Consider the following 24472-nt stretch of genomic DNA (forward strand, 5'->3'; position numbering starts at 1 on the left):
TCGCCCTCCAGGGTTGGTCACGAAAGCCTATGGTGTATGTGCCCCTGGAGTGGCATTCCAGGGGTGCCTGAAGATCACTGTGAGTGAAGGTCACTTTGATTTAAGGCACCACCACTACACGCTTTTTTTTGCACCTGCCTCCTGGGCCGGGCCTTTTGGCTAGGACTGGAGGAATGTTTTATTCCTGCCGCAATGGCCACATTTTCACTCTTCCCTACTTCCTTCTCCCCCACTTTCTTTTAATTATTCCCTTTGTGTGTCACTTTTTGTATTTTTGTGTTGTACACGTTTTGCACTGTGTGATGAGTAGGGTTGCAGGTCCTCGGGCCTGCCCTGAAAGTCTTGGAGGGGTGGACATGGCCTTCTGGCTTGGATCAGCCTATCTCATGGGGTCTCCCTTCGGGGGAGCCCCACCGAGTACTTGGGGGGGTCTGTTTCGGCAGTCCCTCCAGAGAAAGGGGTTCGTCTGGTTTCGGCCAGATGGACGAAGTGTAAGTATCCTTGTCCCCATCAGGAGCCTAACGCCCCGGGGGATTCAGGGCAAGGTCCTCTGATTTTAGAGGGCTTGTGTACCCGTTGCACTTTTTTGTGTTTCACTCTTTATGTGTGCGCACATTTTTTTGGCACCAGGTGAAGTTTTTGAGTGTGTTTCACGCACCATGGGCTTTCAAAAAAATAATTGGCTGTTCGCCCATTCGCTGAATAGCGAACAATTTGGGGTGTTCGCGGCAAATTTGAAAGCCGCGGAACACCCTTTAAAAGTTTACGTAAACAGGGTGATCCCACCCCCCTCTGACAACACGGGGAAAGCCATAGGGAAGTCCCCGTGTGTCAGAGGGGGCGGGGTCACCGGGTGGCCCCACCCTCCATTATATAAGAACTGTCACTGCAACAGAAGCATCACACAGCGGAAGACTCCCACTGAGGCGGATCATGTGGAGGACAAAGCGAAGAAGAAGCCGGAGGAAGATGCCGGACGAGAAGACCAAAGGAAGCGGAGCGGAGGAAGACGTGGGGGAAGAAGAAGATAGAGGAAGAAGAAAAACACCGAAGGAAGACCAGAAGAAAGAAGATGGAAGAAGAAGCCGGGCAAGAAGAAGAAATTAATAAAGGAATTGTCAAAAATCGTCTCTTGTCTTTTTTAACATTTTTGACACTTTTTTGTGAAATGGTAAAGGTACATTTGTACCCCATTACCAATTCAACACGGGGGGGGCTGGGATCTGGGGGTCCCCTTGTTAAAGGGGGCTTCCAGATTCTGATAAGCCCCCTGCCTTCAGACCCCCACATCCACCGGGCAAGGGTTGTGGGGATGAGGCCCTTCTCCCCATCAACATAGGGACAAGGTGCTTTGGGGGGGTCGCTACCCCAAAGCACCCTCCCAACGTTGAGGGCATGTGGCCTGGTATGGTTCAGGAGGGGGGCGCTCTCTCATCCCCCCCTCTTTTCCTGCGGCCTGCCAGGTTGCATGATCGGATAAGGGTCTGGTATGGATTTTTGGGGGGACCCCACGCCATTTTTTAAATTTTATTTTTAATTTTGGTGCGGGGTTCCCCTTAAAATCCATACCAGACCTGAAGGGTTGGACCGACAATTCATTATAGTCGGCGCTAGCGATAGTAGTTCTAAATGACTTTTTTCTTTAGAAATGTCATTTTGCACTCAGACTGTTCTAAACATGAGAAACATGCGCCACTTTACATGCATGCTATAGACACCCCCAGGTACGAAATGTAAAGGAATATTTCACTTTTATTGTTTCACTTTAAGCATTATTAAAATCACTGCTCCCGAAAAAACGTCAGTTTTTAAAACTTTTTTGCATTGATACATGTCCCCTGGGGCAGGACCCAGGTCCCCAAACACTTTTTATGACAATACCATGCATATAAGCCTTTAAAATTAGCACTTGATTTTTCATGTTCGTGTGTGTCCCATAGACTTTAACGGTGTTCGCGTGTTCGACAAAGTTTTTGCCTGTTCGCATGTTCTGGATGCTAACCAAACGGGGGGGGGGGTGTGTTCGGCTCATCCCTAGTGCCTAATATGGAAATGAATATAAAGATCTTGTTGCAATAAAGTGTCCTGTGCTGCAAACTCATTAAACAGTCCACATTCAGTGAAAGTTCATGTACTGCAAAGTTTGCATTGATTTCAGCATGCATGGAGCACTTTGCACATGCTGAAATCAATGCAAACTTTGCAGTACATGAACTTTCACTGAATGTGGACTGTTTAATGAGTTTGCATTGATTTTTAATATGTGGACACTTAGGCCACTTTCACACTGAGGAGCTTTACAGGCGTTTTAGCACTAAAAATAGTGCCTGCAAAGTGCCTGTAAAGCGCCTCTCCTGTCACTCCAGTGTGAAAGCCTGAGTGCCTTCACACTGGGGCGGTGCGCTTGCGGGTCGTTAAAAGAAGTCCTGCAAGCAGCATCTTTGGGGTGGTTTAGAAGCAGTGAATACACCGCTCCTAAAACGCCCCTGCCCATTTAAATGAATGGGCACTGCTGCAAAGCGCCTGTAGAGTGCTTCGGCAGCCGCGATTTGCAGGCGATATTAACCCCGCTAAAACTAGTGGCGCTTTATCACTACCGTTACTGTTCCCTACTGTACATGTGCAAACCAAGCTGTGCTTTCTGAATGGCCCAGCGAGGGAAGGAGGAGGGGGCAGAACTTCCAATGGACAGCGATGCGATGCCATCTCCTAAAAGTGGAGAAAGGTACCTGTCAAAAATAGGTACCTGTTTCCACCCTCCCCCCTGAAAGGTACCAAATGTGGCACTGGAAGGGGGGGAGAAGCAGATAAGCAGAGCTTCCATGTTTGGGTGGAACTCTGCTTTAAACAGTCCATATTCAGTAAAACTTCATGTGCTGCAAAGTGCTCTGTGCGATAAATAATTCATATACACTAATAAGCTGTGATATTATGAAATTGATGAGGCTACCCTGATTGCCACTGATGAGGCAGCGCTCTTACGCTGCACTGATAAGTCAGCACTGATGGGCACTGATGAGGCCGCACTGGTGGCCCCTGATGAGGCCGCACTGGTGGCCCCTGGTGAGGGCGCACTGATAGGCTGCACTGGTGGCCCCTGATGAGGCTGCACTGGTAGCCCCTGATGAGGCTGCACTGGTGGCTCCTGATGAGGCTGCACTGATGGCCAGTGATGAGGCTGCACTGGTGGCCCCTGATGAGGCTGCACTGATGGGCACTGATGAGGCTACACTGATGAGGCTGCACTGATAAGCTGCACCAATTGGCTGGGAACTGAAGAGGTGGCGCTGCACTGATGGGACTGTACTGTTGGGCACTGATAGGCTACACTGATGGACACCGATGAGGCAGAAGTAATGGGCATTTATAAGGCTGCACTGATACCTACTAATCAGGTGGCACTCTTAAGCTGCACTGATAGGGCTGCACTGATGTCCACTGATGAGGCCACACTGATGGCCAGTGATAAGCTGCACTGATGGCCAGTGATAAGCTGCACTGATGGCCACTGATGAGGCCACACTGATAAGGCTGCAATGATGAGGTGGCACTCTTAAGCTGCACTGATAAGGCAGCACTAATATGAGGCACTGAAGGAGTGTGGTTTACAGATGACAGAGTGGGTCTTAAACAGGAAGGGGTGTGACCTTGACAGAAAGAGGTGGGTCATATTTATTTAGGGGGTGCACGCATTTAGTTGGGCCTAGCGCAGCACAAAACCTAAATACATCACTGATTACAGGTATACTAAGGACACCCCCCAGGCATGATATTTAAAGGAATATTTCATTTTTATTGTTTCACTTTAAGCATTAATAAAATCACTGTTCCCAAAAAAAGTCAGTTTTTAAAACTTTTTTTGCATTGATACATGTTCCCTGGAGCAGGACCCGGGTCCCCAAACACTTTTTATGGCAATAACTTGCATATACGCCTTTAAAATTAGCACTTTTGCTTTTTCACGTTCTTGTCCCATAGACTTTAACGGTGTTCGCATGTTCTGCGGGGGGTGTTCGGCTCATTTTAGGATGAAACTTGGCTTGTCTCTCCCTCTTATATTGCATCCTAACCAATGTGCTTACATGTCATCCTACCACTGTACAATACTGTATGTGTGACTATTTTCTCTGAAATGTAGACTTCTTTTAAGAATAGAAACTATGTTACTCCCTTTTTTCACCAGGGCCCTATAAAGGTGTTTACATACTGTCCAGCCCATGTACAGTATGTGTGGCTATTAATCGTCTATAAAACTAGTGCTACACTACTGGCTAGATATCCAGTGACCTTATAAATCATAGATAATACAAACCTCATATGTATAATGAGTACTTAAAAACATATCCGTGATCTTGGATCACATCTTCATACTTGGTGGGATTGCCCGGCAAAACATTATCCTATGATTTCAACACTGTTTGAAATCCCTATCAATTTTGATCCTACAATATCACTTTTAAACTTAAAACCGGCCACTCCTACCGCCAATTCAAACTCCTATTACAGGTCACTACAGCCGCGAAATATACAATTGCCAAAGCTTGGAAATCCCCATCCTTAATAATTGCTGAAACTAAAAATAGAGTCAATCAAACAATGATCCATGCCAAAACAAAGGCTATAATGCAAGATAAAATATCCAACTTTGAGAATATATGAAATACCTGGGTGACTCACTTTTTGCCTTCCAATTTTGATGCTTCCCTACTAAGACCTTGGTAATCTGGATTTATACTTCCATTCTCTGCATTTATGGTATGTGTTTTTTTACCATGTACTACACGGGGACCCCTACTACCTCTCATTTCTTTCTTCCCTATCTATTTTTTCTCCTACCTAAGATTTATTTTTCTTTTACCTTCTTTCTCTCTTCTACTTTTTCCCCCTATTCTCTCTCTCCTCTTTCAATTTACTCTTTATATAATTTGGTAGCAGAAATTTTATTTCCTTGGTTATCGTTATACCAACTGTACATAGTTCCAATATGTAGTATAAGATTTTAGATTCTATAATATATTATTGTTTTTTATTTTTTTATTTAAAAACTAAAAAAATAAATAAATAAACAAAAAACATATCAGTGAAATAAAAAATATACATAAAACAAAAAACAAAAATGTGCTCATACACAACACCATCAACTGTACAGCTTACACATAGTCTTAAATGTGTAAAATAGATAATCTCTTTTTAAGACCATTGATCACGTTAGCACTAATCATAATTCACTTTAATCCTCAATGGTATTGAATCCCATACTAGATGATGTACTCATATAAGTACATGGTGCCACCTCAATGCTCTCAGAACTCTCACCCTTAGGATGCTAATCACTTGCTTGTATATAAAACTATCAGTGACCTTCTACTCCTTGAATTGGACCCATCCAGGCCTCCTGTCCTCTAGGGTCTCCCTTGATGGAATCAGCAATGTTTCCAGACAGTAAAAGGTGTGGTCCCTTTAAATCTCTTATGTATTCATGCAGCCCAAATACCTTGCTCATATTACAAGAAAGCATATAAAAAGCATCCTATAGTGAAGTATTTAGAGCTAAAAGAACAATTTACTAGATAGAAATGCACTCGCAATAAAAAGGCTTTTTAACCACTAGCCGACCAGTGGCCGTCATTATACTGCGGGAGGTTGACTCTCTCCCGCAAATTGCCGTAGCTGTAGGTCGGCCCTTCAAACAGCTATAGCAGGCACGCACGCACACCTGTTGCACGGCGGGGGACCCAATGCGGGTGGCCAGTGGTCCCGATGACCACCGGCCACACGCGATCACGGGCACGAGAGACAGAACAGGGATTTGTGTGTGTAAACACACAAATCTCTGTTCTGTAAGGAGAGAAGAGACAGATTGTCTGCTCCTACTAAGTAGGAACAGCGATATGTCTTCTCCCCCAGTCAGTCACATCCCCATACAGTTAGTAACACACACAAGGGAACACATTTAACCCCTTGACCGCCCCTAGTGTTAACTCCTTCCCTACCAGTGACATTTACACAGTAATCAGTGCATTTTTATAGCACTGATCGTTGTATAAATGTCAACGGTCCAAAAAACGTGTCAAAAGTGTCCAATCTGTCCACCACAATGTCACAGTATGGCTAAAAATCGCAGATCACTGCCATTACTAGTAAAAAAGAAAAAAAATGTAAAATGCCATAAAAATGCCATAAATAAATCTTTCCCATAGTTTGTAGAGTCTATAACTTTTGTGCAAACCAATCAATATACGCTTATTGCAATTTTTTTTTACCAAAAGTATTTCTAAGAATATATATCGGCCTAAACTGGTGAAGAAATTAGTTTTTATTATTTTTTGAATATTTATTATTTCAAAAAGTGTAAAATGTTGTGATTTTTTTTAAAATTGCCACTCTTGTTTTGTTTATAGCGCAAAAAATAAAAAACGCAGAGGTGAACAAGTACCACCAAAAGAAAGCTCTATTCGTGGGGAAAAAGGGACATACATTTTGTTTGGGTACAGCTCTACATGACTGCGCAATTGTCAGTTAAATCAACACAGTGCCGTATCGCAAAAAATGGCATGGTCAGGAAGGGGGCAAATTCTACCGGGGCTGAAGTGGTTAAGATGCTTACATACTGTTCAGGCACTGTACAGTATGTGTGGCTTTTGTCTCTGAAATGGCACACTCTAATTTTGGTATGTCGTCTGACTCATTTCAGATAACTAACAGCACTAGACAGGGCTGCCCATTGTCACCCCTTTTTTTTGCCTTTGTTATTGAGCCATTAGCAGAGTCCACCCGCACTTGCAAAATGATTGAGGGCATACAGGTGGGCAGAGAGGAGCATAAACTTGGATTATATGCCAATGACAATTTGATCTCTTTAACAGAATCCCTCTCTTCACTGCCAGCACTTCAAAACATCCTAAAAAAAATTAACATCATATCACTATATAAAGTTAATGAATATAAATCATTTATGCTCCCCTTGCAATTACCTTTAATGACTCGAAAACAGATATCTGGGATTACCTCCTTCTCTTGGGCACACTCATCACAACTAACATATATTGGTATTAAATTGAGGTCTCCTGGTACACACATTTTTAGGACTAACTATTCACTCTTGCTTAACAAACTCTTATGCCGCGTACACACGGTCGGACTTTTCTGCTACAAAAGTCGGACAGCCTGTCCGACAGACTTTCGACTGACTTTTGTCAGACTTTTGGCGGACTTGCGGCAGACTTTCTTACGAACGGACTTGCCTACATACGATCACACAAAAGTCCAACGGATTCGTACGTGATGACGTACACTGGACTAAAATAAGGAAGTTGATAGCCAGTAGCCCTAGCGTGGGTTTTTGTCCGTCGGACTAGCACACAGACGAGCGGATTTCTGGGTCCGGCATAGTTACGACGTAAAGATTTGAAGCATGTTTCAAATCTAAAGTCCGTCAGATTTGCCGCTGAAAGTCCGCTGAAAGTCCGGGGAAGCCCACACACGATCGGATTGTCAGCCAGCTTTAGTCCGTCGGCGTCCGTTGGACTTTTGTAGACGACAAGTCCGACCGTGTGTACGCGGCATTAGAGCTTTGTTAAGACCTTTCCAAAGCCGCTGTGTTTTGGGCAGGAAAAATAGCCCTCAGTAAAATGTTCCTCTTACCTCACATATTATACTTTTTTCATGACAATTCCCCTCCCCATATTATCCACCCATCTTAGAACACTGCAAAATAAATCATAGACAACTTTATTGGGAGCACAAACAAGCAAGAGTGAATAGGTTATCTTTTTACACTCCTACGCTCCAGGCAGGTCTAGAAGCTCCAAACCTCTCCACATATTATAAAGCTGTAATTTTAGATCAAACAAGGTTCTGGTGGTCTCCCTCGGTAGATAAAAGATGGCTTCCAATAGAGCAACAAGCACTATCTGCTAATCTCCAAGACCTGCTGGGAGCTACCACATTAACTCATAAAGCGCCTAGATCCTTTTTGGACATCGCAAATGCCACCTTCCGCACCTGGACTTCTACCCTCAGACTACTAGCACATGATCAACACACGATCGACTCAAACACTCCACTATCTTCACTATCCTTGCTTATTCCAGACCTCAATACTTCCTCATGGAACTGTCAAGGACTCACTTTGATAGCCCACATGTACTCACAACAAATGCTATGTCCATTCTGCGACCTAAACAAGAACTGCAATATTCACCACAAAGACTTCTATAAATATCTACAAATTTGCCACTTTCTGGTATCTTCGAAAAGAGGTGATGATCCTTTCTTAAAAATTCTGTACTCCTTTTTCACATCTGAAAGAACTTCGAAAGGAGGAATATCACTGATCTACACATCTCTATGTTCTAAGACACTCCCGGACAAACTTCCGGCCATGATAGCATGGGAACAAGACTCAGAGATATCGCCTACAACACAGCAATTGCAGAGAGCCCTCTATTGGCCTAGAAAATATCCCGCTGCATCTCACATTGGGAAACTACACAAAAGGTGTTTCATAGGTGGTACCTTACACCTCTAATATTAGCCCAACGACACCCTGCTTCTCATTCTCCATTATGTTGGAGAAACTGTGGACATCTGGGATCTATCAGCCACATACGGTGGCACTGTCCAAAGATCATCTTGTTCTGGAAAGAGGTTTTTGCCCTCATATCCTCCATCACTGGGATGCCTCAATCTCCAACAACGACTGCTCTTTTCGGCTTAGGACTAGAAAAATGGCCTTATCAGACGACATTTTTCACTGCACACGCTCCAATTGCTGCCAGATGCGCCCTAACGAAAGCATGGAAAAACACTCAAGCTCCTTCTCTTCTCTCAGTGATAGACCTTATAAACACTCATGCTTCCTCCGAGAGAATGTTTGCCCAACTGAAGGTCAGAACTTCCATATTTCAGAAAAATTAAGCCTACTGGCTCAAAGACAGTAGAAATACTGTTTAACTCAATATTGTTCGCATTAATATCCCACGTATAGTTGGCATAATTTCTTAGATTGATATTGCTTCATAAGCAAACTCAAGAAGATAAGTTAAGTTTATAGTTTAATTTCATTATATGCAAATTCCTGATTTTTCATTTTTCAAATGACGGAGCGATCGCATGTAAACAAACCGGTGTCATGTCATGATGCTGGTTCCTCTCTCCCCCCTCTGTGTACCGATCGGTACAGTGTGAGAGGAGAGGGGGAGAGATCGGATGGCAGCAGCACTGTGGGCTGGATCTGTAGTGTCCACAGCACTGCTCTGTGACAAATACATTCACATTCATCCATCCATGCTCAGCCATCCCAGCATACTCTAATACCCTGCAATGCCGTGCACTACTCTGCAATACCCTGCAATACCCTGCAATACTCTACAATACTCTGCAAAACCTGCAATACTCTGCAATACTGTGCAATACCCTGCAATACCCTGCAATACTCTGCAATACTCTGCAATACCCTGCAATACCATACAATACCCCGCAATACCCTGCAATTCCATGCAATACTCTGTAACACCGTGCAATACTCTGCAATACTGTGCAATACCGTGCAATAATCTGCAATACCCTGCAATACCCTGCAATACTCTGCAATACTGTGCAATACCCTGCAATACTCTGCAATACCGTGCACTGCTCTGCACTACTCTGCAATACCCTGCAATACCCTGCAATACTCTGCAATACTCTGCAATACCGTGCAATACTCTGCAATACAGTGCAATACTCTGCAACACCCTGCAATACCCTGCAATACGCTGCAATACCCTGCAATACCCTGCAATACCCTGCACTACTCTGCAATACCCTGCAATACTCCGCAATACCCCGCAATACTCTGCAATACTCTGCAATACCCCCGCAATACTCTGCAATACTCTGCAATACCCTGCAATACTCCGCAATACCCCGCAATACCCTGCAATACTCTGCAATACCCCACAATACTCTGCAGTACTCCGCAATACTCTGCAATATCCCACAATACTCTGCAATACCCCACAATACTCTGCAATAGTCAGCCATACTCTGCAAAACCAAGCCATACTCTGCAATACTCAGTGATGCCCAGCCATACTCTGCCATACCCAACCATACCCGGTCATACTCGGCGATACCCTGCAATACCCTGCCATGCTGAGCCGGAGGAGTAGGAGAATCTATTTTGGGGTGTCATTTTTGGTATGTGCATGCTATGTGTTAGAAATATTGTATAAATGGACAATTTTGTGTTAAAAAAATGCATTTTAACCACTTCCCGCCCACCGGCCGTCATATGACGTTCTTGACTTTGTGCGGGGATGTCTGAATGATGCCTGCAGCTACAGGCATTATTCAGATATCAGCTTTTTCAGCCGGCGATTCCCTACACCATAATAACATCATAGCGGCTGTTCCACTGCTTGATCGTTCATACGGGAGGCGAGAGGGGATGTCCCCCCCTTCCCACCGCCCTCCTGTGCTTCTACCGACTCACCGCTATGATCGAAGCCAGGATCATTTTTTTATTTTTTTTATTTGAGGCTTCCCAGCCTAGAGGTGAAATATGGGGTCTTATTGACCCCATATCTCACTGTAAAGAGGGCCTGTCATGCCATATTCCTATTACAAGGGATGTTTACATTCCTTGTAATAGGAATAAAAGTGATCAAAAATGTTTTTTTTTTTTTTAAAAGTGTCAAACTAAAGTAAATAAAGTAAAATGAACAATAAAAAGAAAAAAAAAAAAATTTAAACTGCCCCTGTCCATGTGCTCGCATGCAGAAGCGAAAGCATACGTAAGTCCCGCCCACATATGAAAACGGTGTTCAAACCACACATGTGAGGTATTGCTGTGAACGTTAGAGTGAGAGCAAAAATTTTGGCCCTAGACCTCCTCTGTAACTCTAGAAACATGTAACCAGTAAAAAATTTTAAAGCGTCGCCTATGGTGATTTTTAAATAGTGAAGTTTGGCGCCATTCCACGATCGTGTGCAATTTTGAAGGGTGAAATGTTAGGTATCTATTTACTCGGCATAACTTCATCTTTCATATTATTCAAAAACATTGGGCTAACTTTACTATTTTGTTTTTTTTTTTAAGCACAAAACTGTTTTTTTTCCCCAAAAAAAGCAATAAAAAAAGAGATAAAAAGTTGCAACAACTGCCATTGTATTCTCTAGGGTCTTTGCTAAAAAAACATATATAATGTTTTGGGGTTCTATGTAATTTTCAGGCAAATAAATAATGATTTTTACATGTAGGAGAGAAATGTCAGAATTGGGTGCTCCAGAATGCCTGAAGGCGCTCCCTGCCTCTGTATGTGGCCACGCTGTGTAAAAGTCTCACACATATGAAATTGCCATACTCAGGAGTAATAGCAGAATGTGTTTTGGGGTGTAATTTGTGGTATGCATATGCTGTGTGTGAGAAATAACCTGCTAATATGACAATTTTGTGAAAAAAAATAGAAAAAAAAATCTTGATTTTGCAAAGAATTGTGGGAAAAAATGACAACTTCAAAAAACTCACCATGCATCTTTCTAAATACCTTGGAATGTCTTCTTTCCAAAAAAGAATCATTTGGGGGGTATTTGTACTTTTCTGGCATGTTAGGATCTCAAGAAATTAGATAGGCCGTCAGTATTTCAGGTGTGATCAATTTTCAGAGATTGGCACCACAGATTTTGGACTCTATAACTTTCACAAAGACCAAATAATATACACCACTGTGTACTTATTTTTACCAAAGATATGTAGCAGTATAAATTTTGTCCAAAATTTACCAAGAAAATTACGAATTTGCTAAATTTTATAACAGAAACAAAGAAAAATTCATTTTTTTAACGAATTTTCAGTCTTTTTTCTTTTATAGCGCAAAAAATAAAAAATCCAACGGTGATTAAATACCACCAAAAGAAAGCTCTATTTGTGTGAAAAAAAGGACAATAATTTCATATGGGTACAGTATTGTATGACTAATTGTCATTCAAAATGTGAGAGCACCGAAAGCATGAAAATTGGTCTGGTTCGGAAAGGGTTTAAGTGCCCAGTTGTCAAGTGGTTAAAAAAAAAAAAAAACAGGGGTTAAGCCTGCACACATTTGAAAATGCATGCATAAGATACAGGCACCGGCAAGGCACCCTGTTACCTGTAGTTCCTATCTGACTAATGAGAGACTCCACAATGGAAGCACATGCATTCTGATGGGAGAGATGGAGGGCAGATGGGCTGGAGGGAGCCCATCCCTAAAGGTGCAGGGACACACTGAACACCCAGCATATAGCACCATAGCTGCAAAGTTGTCAGTGCATTGCCTGACCTAAACAACAAGCATACAAAAAAGGAGTTGGTTGGTCGCAAGCTGGTCGGTAAGTAGAGCTTGGATTTTTTCTTGGATTTTTCCTTAGTTATTTTCTGTCATTTTGTTGCCCTCCAATGCTCCTTGCTGTAAAGCCAGTTATAGATGGGGGCAGCGGCTAATTTGCCTTAGCAGATACTATGGTCCACCAGAGGGTAGCCAGTAAAAAATAAATAAAAACCTGTCAACCCAAAAGTATAACCTATTATCACTGATACAGTGCATCTAGATTTGTGCTTCAGGTTTTCAAATACATTCTTTGGTATTAACCTGGACTCAAAACCTATGTAAGGCCAGGGTCTGATGTGAATGTACAATGTATATGTAAAGCGCTGCGTAAATTGATGACGTTATATAAGTACCTGAAATAAATACTGAAGATAGAATTTTATTCAAAACAAGCAATGTCCCCTCTTGATATTAATCCCTAAGTAAAATGATAAGTAAATACAAGAATGTGTGTTGCTTAATGTTGACTTGAAAATAAACAAGAAGACCCCATATACAACTCAAAACTAGAATGAAAAGTCTTCTTCGAGAACAAAGGAAATGATTTAAAGACAAGTGCAAGAACTTGCTTTATTAAAAAATATTAATGTATACAGTTATGTGGACATGACAGATTCCCTTTAACTAAAAGTGCACTGTTTTTTTTGTTCTCATTGGCCATTAACCTAAAGTAATACCTTATTAAACCAGTATAAGCCATGATGCTGACAATTATAGCTTATCTCTACTGTGCAGTAGTTTATTAAGCTGCGATGAGAAGTTGAGATGATGTTCTCTGCTTCTTTTTGCAGCTCAGAGAAAAGCTGCCAGTGATTCCTATATAAAAGGGCAATTTAGTAAGGTGCAATGTAAGAACCTCCATGGCCATTTTTGTAAAATATTGTACTCCCTGCTCTTCACCGCAGAGGTGGCCATAGCAATTAGAGGATATGGCCGTGATGTCAGAAAGAAGCAGAGGGATCATGTACCGTGGTCCTCTTTACTCAGCAGCCCCTGGAAAAGTTTGAACAGGTTATTATATACATGCATATATACACTGTATAAGTACGGTATATATGAGAAGGACTATTCATAAATAATTGTGTAATTGTGTTTATTTTATATCAGTTTTATTTATATCAGGTCATTTCTGTGACACTTGTAACCAAGTATATTTATGGCTACATAACTACATGTGAATCTTTTGATATCAATAAAAACACTTTTTTTTTATAAAGGGTCCCTCTCACTGCTACTGCAGTGCTATAGTACTCATCAAGTGCAGTACCTGGTGCAGACTGCCTGCCCCCCAAAAATTCCATTGATGTTTTTGTGCCTGGTAACACAGTAGCTCACTACTCACTGCTGCCAGAGAAGTTCTTCCACTACTTGCTTCCTCTGCTGGGCTGTTACAAATGATGTGATATAATGCAAAGCCCCACAGAGGAAGCAAGATGTGGAAGACTTCCTCTGTTCACAAGTTACAATGGTGAGCCTTATGTTGCTATGCAATTTTGTATGGACCAACACTGATAGAGGTCTGAAGAGAGCAGAGACTGGCTTCAACTCTGAGGCTATTATTCATAAACAAGTTCACAATTATTTCACAATTATTTGGCTAAATTTAGAACATATTGTAGTCAGTTTTAATCTTCTGACTAATGTGTAATTTAACTTATGGTTTGATTGCTAGTCAGCACATATGGCACATATGGTTTCTTTCTGGTGGTTAGTGTAATAGCTAGTGAAGTAGTTACCATACACAAAATACACAATTTGCTGGCTTTTATGCAGAAAACACACACAAATGACATAATTAATATATGATTAGACTTGTATTGATGGCCACAAAGTACACAATCTGTAAATCAGTAGGTAGCAGTATTATAGCCCCAGCAGGCAGTAATCAGAATATCTAAATTTCCTTTAAGATTTTGTCCAGATTCTATCCAACTCCTTTCATATACAACTTTTGCTTGATCATATGGTTGTGCCATAGAGACTGGATGAAGGTTGTATAAAAATGAACAGCTCCTTTTAAAATAAGCAAAATAGATGGGTTAACAACATCTAAGAGGTGACTGCCTCATTAAATTTTGTGGGCAGATTTGGCACATAGACATTCACTATCATAAATCACTGATCTGACAAGTTTAACTAAAATCTTATACAACAGTCTAATTTAAATGGGATTACTGTATCTTGCCATTGGAACATTTTGTCAAGGATATTGGCCTGGGTCTGTGCCAAAAATATTTAGCACTTTTGTACTAGTTTATTATCACAATAGATACTTTAAATATCCCCCCATTCTGAAGCCAGATATAGCAAGCATTGAAAATCTACACTACTGTACATATTATTAGAGAAACAGTGGGAGGCCTAGTTCAGTATTGAAAGCAAGATTATGTATCATTGGGAAGCTGCTTAAATCAGGTGTCATTATGCCATTGCCTTGAGAACATCTGCCTTCGCAACGTCTCTCTCAAACCATGGGTAAAAGACAGGTTGTGTTTGTCCTGCAGAGATAGAGTGACTGTGTAGTGGCAGCCTTGTAAGTAAATACTTTATTCTGGGAAACTGAACACAGAGTTCAGCAAGAATGTGAACTGTGCAGTTGAGGCCAAATAGTTTTATGTCTTATTTGATTCTAGAAAGAGTATCTATGTTATTTGACCTTGGAAATGTATTAAGTTAAAGCTGGCTATTTAAAACTTAAACTGTTAAGTAAACTATCTTCATCTGTATAAAAAAAAGCATTTGAGGCTCCCTGCCCAAAAACATTTTAAACAATGCTACTGTCATTACACAATTGCATTGTACAAGAATCTCTTCCAAAACATTACCTGTGTGATCCTCTCCAGAGTGACAGTGTTTGTGCTTTTTACTCCAGAAAGGTGTTTTCTGTTGCTTACACTCCTGTATTTTCTCATAGATTCTTTTCATACATTGTTACATTCTTTCTTTCCCACCTACTTTCTGATGACTAAATCCCTGTGTGTTAACTATGTACCCCCCAATTGGATATGCCCCTTTGCTCAGTTCATCTTCTGTTTTCTTACTGAAGATGTATCTATGGGCAGTGCCAGACATCATTAGCTCTCAGGCATCAGGGAAGTCATTGCAGCAAAAGTCACTATGATGAATAGTTGGCAGTGTTACAATCTGACAATGACATTCTGCAAGTCCAAGTGTCATTTATTCCCCCTTTCGTTTGATAAAAGGGAGAAAAACTTTAACTGTTTAAGCACTGCTTTTTAATATTAGTGCGAGAATAGAACACTGTGAGCTCTAGAGACAAAATAGAAAGGAAAAGATTTCTCACCTGTTCTTGGTAAGAGATCTGCATATAATGTATTGACTTATTAGCTTTGATATTTACCCCAATTTATCTCAGAGATCATATGTTAAAGACTAATACAAGATTGTAGTGCAGTTTGGCATAATATTGTAATACAATTACAAGGAAAGAAAGGATTTAAAGCGTTTGTTAACCCCCCCAAAAAAAATCCTGTTCCTTAAAAGCATGTTATACAGCACAGTGCTTGGGCTTTGTCATTTGGCCCCCTGTAACATCTGAAATACCTGGCTGATCCTGCAAGTTTCTGCCCTCCCCTTTGTAAACTGACTACGGTATATCATGGCTGCTGAGCCCTGACACTGTAGTCAGTTTACGTGCCTCCGTCATCCGCAGCCCTGCTCTCTGCTCTCTTGCTGTCAGAAACCATGAATTAGACTGAGACAGTAGTACCGTTAAATCTCTCTTGTTTAATAATAATAAAAAAAGGTAAACAGAGTAAACATAGTCAAAACATAGCCAGAGTTCAGGAACTGGAACAGATAGTCAGACAAGCCAAAACGTCAGGGAGCTAGAGATGAGCGTAGTAGAACAGCAAACAGGATCTGGAGCCAGAAGGAATGTCAGCCAAGCAAGTCTTTAACAGGAACACAGGAGAGCGTCTCTAGAGATGTGACCAAGGCGAAGGCAGAGATCACCTGGGCTGGACAGCTTAAGTAGGCAGGACTGAAAAGCAGGATATCATCAACAGGTGAGTCACTGTGGAGAGATAGGAGCTGGCAATTAGCTGACAGCTGAGCGGCCAGCTCAGAGAAGGAAGGGCTGAGCCCAGACCTGACAGTACCCCCCTCCCCCTCGGAGGACCACCAGGCTTGAGGTGAAAACGTCTATGGAAATCATGGAGGACAGGGGCATGTATGCCCGAGGATGAAACCCAAGAGCGTTCCTCCGAACCGTACCCTTTCCAATGCACCATGTACTGTATGTGCCCACGGAACCTACGGGAGTCAACAATGGACTGTACTTCATACTCCTCATGGTTCTCAACCTGTACAGGGTGAGAATGAGGCACCAAGGTGGTAAAGCGGCTGCAGACCAAAGGTTTTAAACAGGAGACATGAAATACATTTGAGATACACATATTAGAAGGAAGGTCTAATGCGTAAGTCACTGGGTTAATCCTGTGAAGAATACTGAAAGGCCCAATAAACCAAGGTGCGAACTTCAGAGAGGGAACACAAAATTGGAGGTTGAGAGATAATAGCCAGACCCCGTCCCCAATCTGGTAGGAAGGCGCAGGCAGGCGTCTACGGTCAGCATGGAGTCTGTACCTTTCATTGGCATGTTGCAAAGCCTCCTGGACTTGTGCCCAAGTGTAACGAAGACCACGGAGATGATCCTCTAATGCAGGAATACTCTGCGGAACAAATGAGTCAGGCAACATGGAAGGTTGGAAACCACAGTTCACCATAAAGGGGGACAATCAGGAAGCAGAATTCAAGGCACTATTGTGAGCAAACTCCGCCCACGGTAAGAGGTCTGACCAGCTGTTATGATGGTCAGAAATATAGCAGCGTAGGACTGAATGGCTTGTTCTGCGGCCCCATTAGACTGCGGGTGATACATAGGGGAGAAAGCAAGCTGAATTCCCAACTGTGCTCAAAAGGCTCGCCAGAACTGGGACACAAACTGACTACCCTTATCCAAAACAATCACCTTGGGTAGCCCATTTAAGCGAAAGATCTCCCGAGCAAAAATGGAAGCCAGTTCCTTGGAAGTGGGCAACTTCTTAAGTGGAATACAATGAGACATTTTCGAGAACCGGTCAACCACCATAAGGATAACTGTGTTGCCCTGGGAGTTGGGTAACTCCACAATGAAATCCATAAACAGGTGGGCCCAGGGCCTCTCTCCATTGGGTATGGGTTGTAGGAGGCCCACTGGAAGGTGTCATGGAATCTTACTCTGAGCACACATCGAACAGGCAGCTACGAAGGCAGTTACATCAGCACGTAGACTGGGCCACCAGAATTGTTGGGAAATGGCCCAAAAGAGTTGATTCTTCCCAGGGTGGCCAGCTTCCTTGGGAAAATGGTAAGTCTGGAGCACGTCAGTACAGATACTCTCTGGGACAAAGCAGCGGTCACAAGGTTTCTCAGGGGGAGCATGAACCTGAGCATCAAGAATTTTGTCACCCAAAGGAGAAGTAAGACTGATGTGAACCATAGCCAGAATACGATCAGGAGGAATCACAGGAACCTGAACCGACTCCATCTTGGAAGTGGAGGAAAATTGTTGTGACAAAGCATTAGCCCCTACATTACCGTACAGGGTAAGAATGTACCGGGTAAGAATGAGACAATGTATTGAAAATAGACAAGAAAAGAGCCCAGGGCGCCCTTCTGGGAGAGAGGCGTTTAGCCTCAGACAAGAATGTGAGATTCTTATGGTCAGTAAGAATGAGAACCGGCACAGTGGTACCTTCGAGGAGATGTCTCCATTCTTTCAGGGCTAAAATGACCGCTAACAGCTTTCTGTCACCAATCTCGTAATTGCACTCCGCAGGTGACAATTTCTTGGAAACGTAGCCACAAGGATGCATAGCTCTCTCAGAGGTAGTACGTTGAGACAGAAGGGCACCAACTCCAGTCCCAGAAGCATCAACCTCAGGGATAAAAGGTAACATAGGATCAGGATGTGCCAACACAGGAGCAGAAACAAAGGCAGCCTTGAGACTCTAGACTTTAATAGACTCTGAAGACCAACACTGTGGGTTACTGTCCTTTCTGGTCATATCAGTCAGGGGCTTGACCAGAGATGAGAAGTTACAAATAAACTTCTGATAATAGTTGGCAAAGCCAAGAAAATGCTGCAGAGGACGTAAACCCACGGGTCGCGGCCACTGTAGGACTGCTGAAAGTTTCTCTGGGTCCATCAAAAAACAAGCAGTGGAACTGACATAACCCAAGATTTTAACCTGTTCACGATGGAATTCGCACTTCTCCAATTTACAATAGAGATTGTTATCTCTTATGCCGCCTACACACGATCGGAATTTCTGTCCGAAAAAACTTGGATGGTTTTTCCGATGAAATTCTGCTCAAGGTTGCCTTGCATATACATGGTCACACCAAATTCCGACCGTCAATAATGAGGTGACGTACAACACGTATGACGGGACTAGAAAACATAAGTTCAATATCCAGTGCACCACCCTTTGGGCTCCTTCTGCTAATCTCGTGTTTATTTCGTGTTAGTAGAAGTTTGGTGAGCGATGATTCGCGCTTTTCAGCTTTCGTGCTTTTCAGTCTGTTACTCCTCTTCAGTTTGTGCTTGTGGGTTTGTATCTGGTTTTCAGTGCATGTAGTCAGTTCGTATTTGTTTTTCAGTGCGTTCTTGTCCGCTCGTTTCTGATTTTCAGCTCGCTCTTCACAGGCCTTTCTGTTCTTCAGTGCGTTCTGACAGGCCGACCATTTTGAAGCCATGTTGCGGGTACGTGCTCATCGTAGAGTTCGTGCTGTGCAGGGGCTTGGTGTTGGGGTTCTTGCTTTGACCCAAGCCCAGGCCATGAACAGGGTGAGGAGGAGTTCATGGACCAAGAATTAGTTGTTCCAGCATGAACAATTCTCTTATATGCCTTTGCTGCGTGAGATCCAGGATAATAACCCTGATGATTTCAGGAATTTTCTCCGGATGAGGGACCCCCTTTTTCTCCATCTGTTGGCTTTGCTGTGCCCTAATTTTATGAAGCAGGACACCTGCATGCAGCAAGCCATCACTCTGGAGCAGAGGCTAGTCACCACGTTGCGGTACTTGGTGATGGGGAGAAGTCTACAGGACCTCAAGTTCTCTACAGGCATCTCCCCCCAGGCTCTGGGGATCATTATCCCAGAGACCTGTTCTGCCATCATACAGGTCCTACAGAAGGACTATATTAGGGTAAGTTTTATCCTTTAACATCACATTCTATGTATTTAATGTATGCTAATATATTGGATTTCTTTCATCATTCCCTAATTACCATGATTTTAATATGCTGTGAATGTCCCCTTTGTTCTCATGCATGCTGTAAGCTTTTAATGCTCCTTTTTTGTGCTTCATGCATATTTGCCTTCACTAACCTCCCCAGCATGCTATCCTTGCACATATAAACCTGGCCTAGTCACTTAACAATGTATTTTGTCAGTTCCATTGTAGTGCTTTACACTAAACACCCCCTAAAATGTGTCCAAATGTTATTGTTGTCCTTAAATTCAGTCAGAGTGCCAGAGGCTTTTTTTGGGGGTCCAAAACTCATTTATAACCCTCCCCCCTAAAATGTTTTTAATGGGCCATCAGAGGGGGTGAGGAATCTGATAAGTGGACCTTATATTTTTGTCTTTAAATACTCCTTAAAATAAATGTTATACTGATGTTGGCCAAGAATGTTTGTGTCTAATCTGCTTGCAATGTTATGTGCAAAAGTACTAATATTTTTTTTTCTTTTTTGACTCCACAGTTTCCTTCAACGCCACAAGAATGGTATACTGTGGCTTCCCAATTTGCTCATCGTTGGGACTTTCCCAACTGCGGAGGGGCAATTGATGGGAAGCACATCCACATCGTCCCACCACCTCACTCATGGTCATACTATTTTAAATATAAGGGGTTTCATAGTATTGTGTTGATGGCGGTGGTGTCGGTGACATACGAGTTTCTCTATGTGGACATGGGGAAGAATGGCTGGATGTCGGATGGTGGAGTCTTTGCCCAGACCGAGTTCTACCAACATCTCCAGAGTGGTGGCTTGGGATTGCCACCCGCGGAAGAGAACGCGGAAGGACTCCAATTTGTTTTTATTGCTGATGAAGCATTTGATCTGGGTGATCACCTGATGAGGCCATTCCCCCAGAGGACCCTCACCCTGGAGAAGAGGGTTTTTAATTACCGGCTGGACAGAGCCAAAAGAGTCATGGAGAATGCCTTTGGGATAATGGCCAGCCGGTTCCACCTATTTCTTACGGCAATAAATATGGCGGAGTACAAACTTAACCACATTCTAGCTCTAGTTCTAGTTCTAATTCTAGTTCTAGCATGCTGCATACTTCACAATTTTTTGAAGAGAAATGCTCCGAATTATGTTGCCTCAGTTGGGCCTGAGGCCAAACTTCCAGAATATCCACTGACAGCCCTGGAAACTGGCCATCCTGGCTTGCCCCCCCCAAAGCGCTCGTGAAGTGGGTCAAAAATATGTCAATTATTTTATGGGTAGGGGGGCCATTGCTATGCCAGCAAATTTGTAATTATTTTAGATATTAAAAAAAAAATTGATCTGATCAAATCTTGATTTTGACTTACTGCTTGTGTTTCTTTTAGCTGTCTCCTAGGTTTTCCTAGTGCACTTGTAGTGCCAAGTGTTTTTTCCATTATTAAATAACACCCATTGTCACTGTAAACACCAACTTAATACAAAAAATGGTATTGAGCATTGAAAGAAGAAGCCACACATTGTTGAGTATAAAACCTTTTACTCTTTCTGGTCTCCGAATGGAAAAAAAAAAAAAAAACCTTTTACTCTGTGCACATTCACATGTGAGTTGTAATTTTTTTTTTAAACATTTTTTTTTTTAAGTTTTACCTTGAAAATATTTTTTTAGTACATAAACAGTCATGTTTCAAAACATAACATACACAACTCAGGAACTTACAAAGTTGAACACTAAAAAACTGAAGGCAATATCAGACATTATAGTGTCAAAAATGTGTTGATATTGCCTTCATCAGATGGGTGATGTCCCCCTGTAAAAGCCAAATTTTGAAGATGCACAGAAATTGGGAGTCAAACTGGGGATTTCCCTCCTGATCCCATGCCTAATGTCAACATGTGCTATCTTCCATCATGGGGGATCAATGGACGTGTTTTGAGGGTGCAACCACTTCCTCTCACCTACTTGAGTTACAAAGAAGGGGTTGCACCCACAAAACGTGTACATTGATATTCCCTGATGGCAGATAGCACATGTTGATACACTGTGTGCATCTTCAAAATTTGGCTTTTAAAATGCGTAAAAAAATTGGAAAAAATTGGTCACCAAAAATAGAAAATGGTGTCATTTTGTTGTTCTTTAGATTCTTCCTAGTACATCAATCATGTTCTTCAGTTTTTGTTCTATGTCATTTGTTTTTTTCTTGATGAGGTCTAAAATCTGACTACAAAACATTATGTCCTGGATTAGCCTTTGTGCACTGTCAGTCGTGAAATGAGTAGATTGTTCTTCCACAACATGCACATCACCTAAAAGAAAAAATACACACCATGTATTATAAATATGCAGGCATACATCTATTACCTGAATCTGTGGTGTCAGACACTCACCTGTTCTGGTGACAATCTCAACCACCTCTCCTTCCTCCACATCCTCAGATTGTGGTGTCCTCTTTTCCCCTTCTTCAGGAATTGGGGGTTTCCTGGTGTCCTCAGATGTCCGGAGTCTTTTCTCCCCTATGAGAATGAAACAAAAGGTATACGTAGCACACAGATATTTGAGGACAGAAATAGGAATATGAAACATTGTTTGGAAGTGGGGTACAATTGTTTGTTTTGGCAGAGTTCCAAGCTGAAGACATGATCTTTTCACTTACCAAAGCTTGAATACTTACTTTTTTGGACAAGTTTCACACATGGAGACACCCCAAGTATCCACTGGAGTACCTGTGTGGGACACCCTAAAAAGTTTGTTCTTGTGTCCCACACTAGTGCTCCTGAGTCAAGATGTGTAAACAGCTGCTGAGTGTCCTCTTCTTACATTACACTAAATCAAGTTTGCAATTCATTCTATTTTCAAACACTTCTAGGCAACAATGTCCTAAACTTCTTTTAATACAAATTAGCATGACCAAATGTAGTTAACCCTGTATCTGCCCAAAACATCATATTTAGTTACCCATTACTGTGCCCATGAACATGAAAGTAGCCATTTTAAACTGTACAACAGTAAAGAAAAGCACATGGAGCAGCATGCTAGTAATAATAATAATCAGTACACACGACTACTTACTTTTTAGAAGCACTTTCTTGATCCTTCTGTACTGATCCTGCTCCCTCAATTTCAGGTCTGACCAGCGTTTCCTCAATTGCTCCTTGGATCATCGTACCCCAAAATCCCTGTGCAGACTCACAACTTTAGTCATGATTTAGTCATGATTTTGGCTTTTCTCACATTTGGGTTTAGGTACGGTCTATACTTCCCGTCATAGTCTGCCCTCTTCAAGATGTCCACCATCTCCACCATCTCTACAAAGGCCATATTTGAGGCCTTAAATCTCCTGTGGGATCGGGACGTTTCGGGTTCCGGGCTTTCCTCCTCGTTACTGCTATTATTACGCACCCGCTGTGTCTCCGCCATGTTCCTCTCCCACTGCGATGAAAGAGAAGGGGCGGGGAATATTCGAGAAAGAACGTTAGGGGCGGGCGATGCGGGCGGAGTTTCTCGCATGCACAGTGTATATAAAGCTAACACGCATGTTTCGTACTTACGATCTGTGAGTGGTGGAAGCGCCGAATGTTATAATGAAGGTAACATTTTAACTTGGGACGTCAGTGGCCTATACTGATTCAAGATTGAGGCCTATAATGGGATAAGATTAGGAGAGTTTAGCCTGATATTAGTGTTTTCGTCTTGTGTTTTGTCTTGCAGCAAATATGAAACAATTCAAAGCCCCTGAATTCATGAGCCAGTTCATAGACAGATACAGGGATATGAGAAATTTGTGGGAGGTTAAAAACCCCTTATATCGAAATAAACCAGCTAGGAAGGCATTGCTGGAGAAACTGCTGCAATTTGTGAAGAAGCAGGTCCCCGATGCAGACATTGAGTTTGTGGATAATAAAATAGGTAGCTTGAGAAGCACATATAGGAAGGAGCTTAATAAGGTCCAGGCTTCCATGAGATCAGGAGCAGCAGCAAAGGATGTGTATGTACCCAGTCTGTGGTACTACAACAGGATGCAGTTTCTGGAAGACCAGATTGAAACCAGGGAATCACTTTCTACACTTCCATCCACCCTTCCCTCAACCCCAGCTGAGGCTTCCGAGGACCAACCTGGCCCTTCCATCCTGGAAGAAGTTGAGGAGCCCAGCTGGAGCCAGGTATAATATTTTTGAACATATTTATTGTCCGAAAATTATTGTTGTTAACTAGATAATAATAATATTGCTAACAAATGAATGATTGAACAAAAAGTGTTTGACATATCAATAGACAGTAGGGGCCAAAAATGATTGGGACAAGAATGAAAAATGCTGGGCTCAGAATGATAGTCTTTTCTATTTATTAACACTCAATTTGCAACAGTCATGAGCTGAAAATTGTGTGTGACTGATGAACCAAAAACTACAATGTCCCTTTCTCATACACTGGAAGATCTCAGCCAGGATGAGGCTCTGGAATGTGGCAGCCAGGAGGAGGCGGGGATAAGTGTCAGCCAGGAGGAGGCGGGGGTAAGTGTCAGCCAGGAGGTGGCCAGGTTCAGCAGCCTCACCCAATCCCAGGTGCCTTCCCTCCACCTTACAACAAAAAGGGCCAGGAATTGGAGTAACATGGAGGAGACAGCACTGGGCCTCATTAAGGAGGCTAATGCTGCCCTGAAAACACCCCCTGACGCTGAAGAGGCCTATGGCCACTATATAGCTGCAAAATTGGAGCAAATTAACGCTTCATGTGTGAGAATCTAATTTTTCAGTTCTTTCGGAAGGGGTTGAGGGGTCAAATTAGTGAGAACATGCACTTATGTGCTCTCGCCCATCCTCCTCCTCCTGTCACAAGTCCACCTCCAGAGCCACAGCCTCCAAGGAAGGCTGCAGGGA

This window comes from Aquarana catesbeiana, linkage group LG02 (genome assembly GCF_042186555.1).
Source record: "Aquarana catesbeiana isolate 2022-GZ linkage group LG02, ASM4218655v1, whole genome shotgun sequence".
In the NCBI taxonomy this organism is placed as follows: Eukaryota; Metazoa; Chordata; class Amphibia; order Anura; family Ranidae; genus Aquarana; species Aquarana catesbeiana.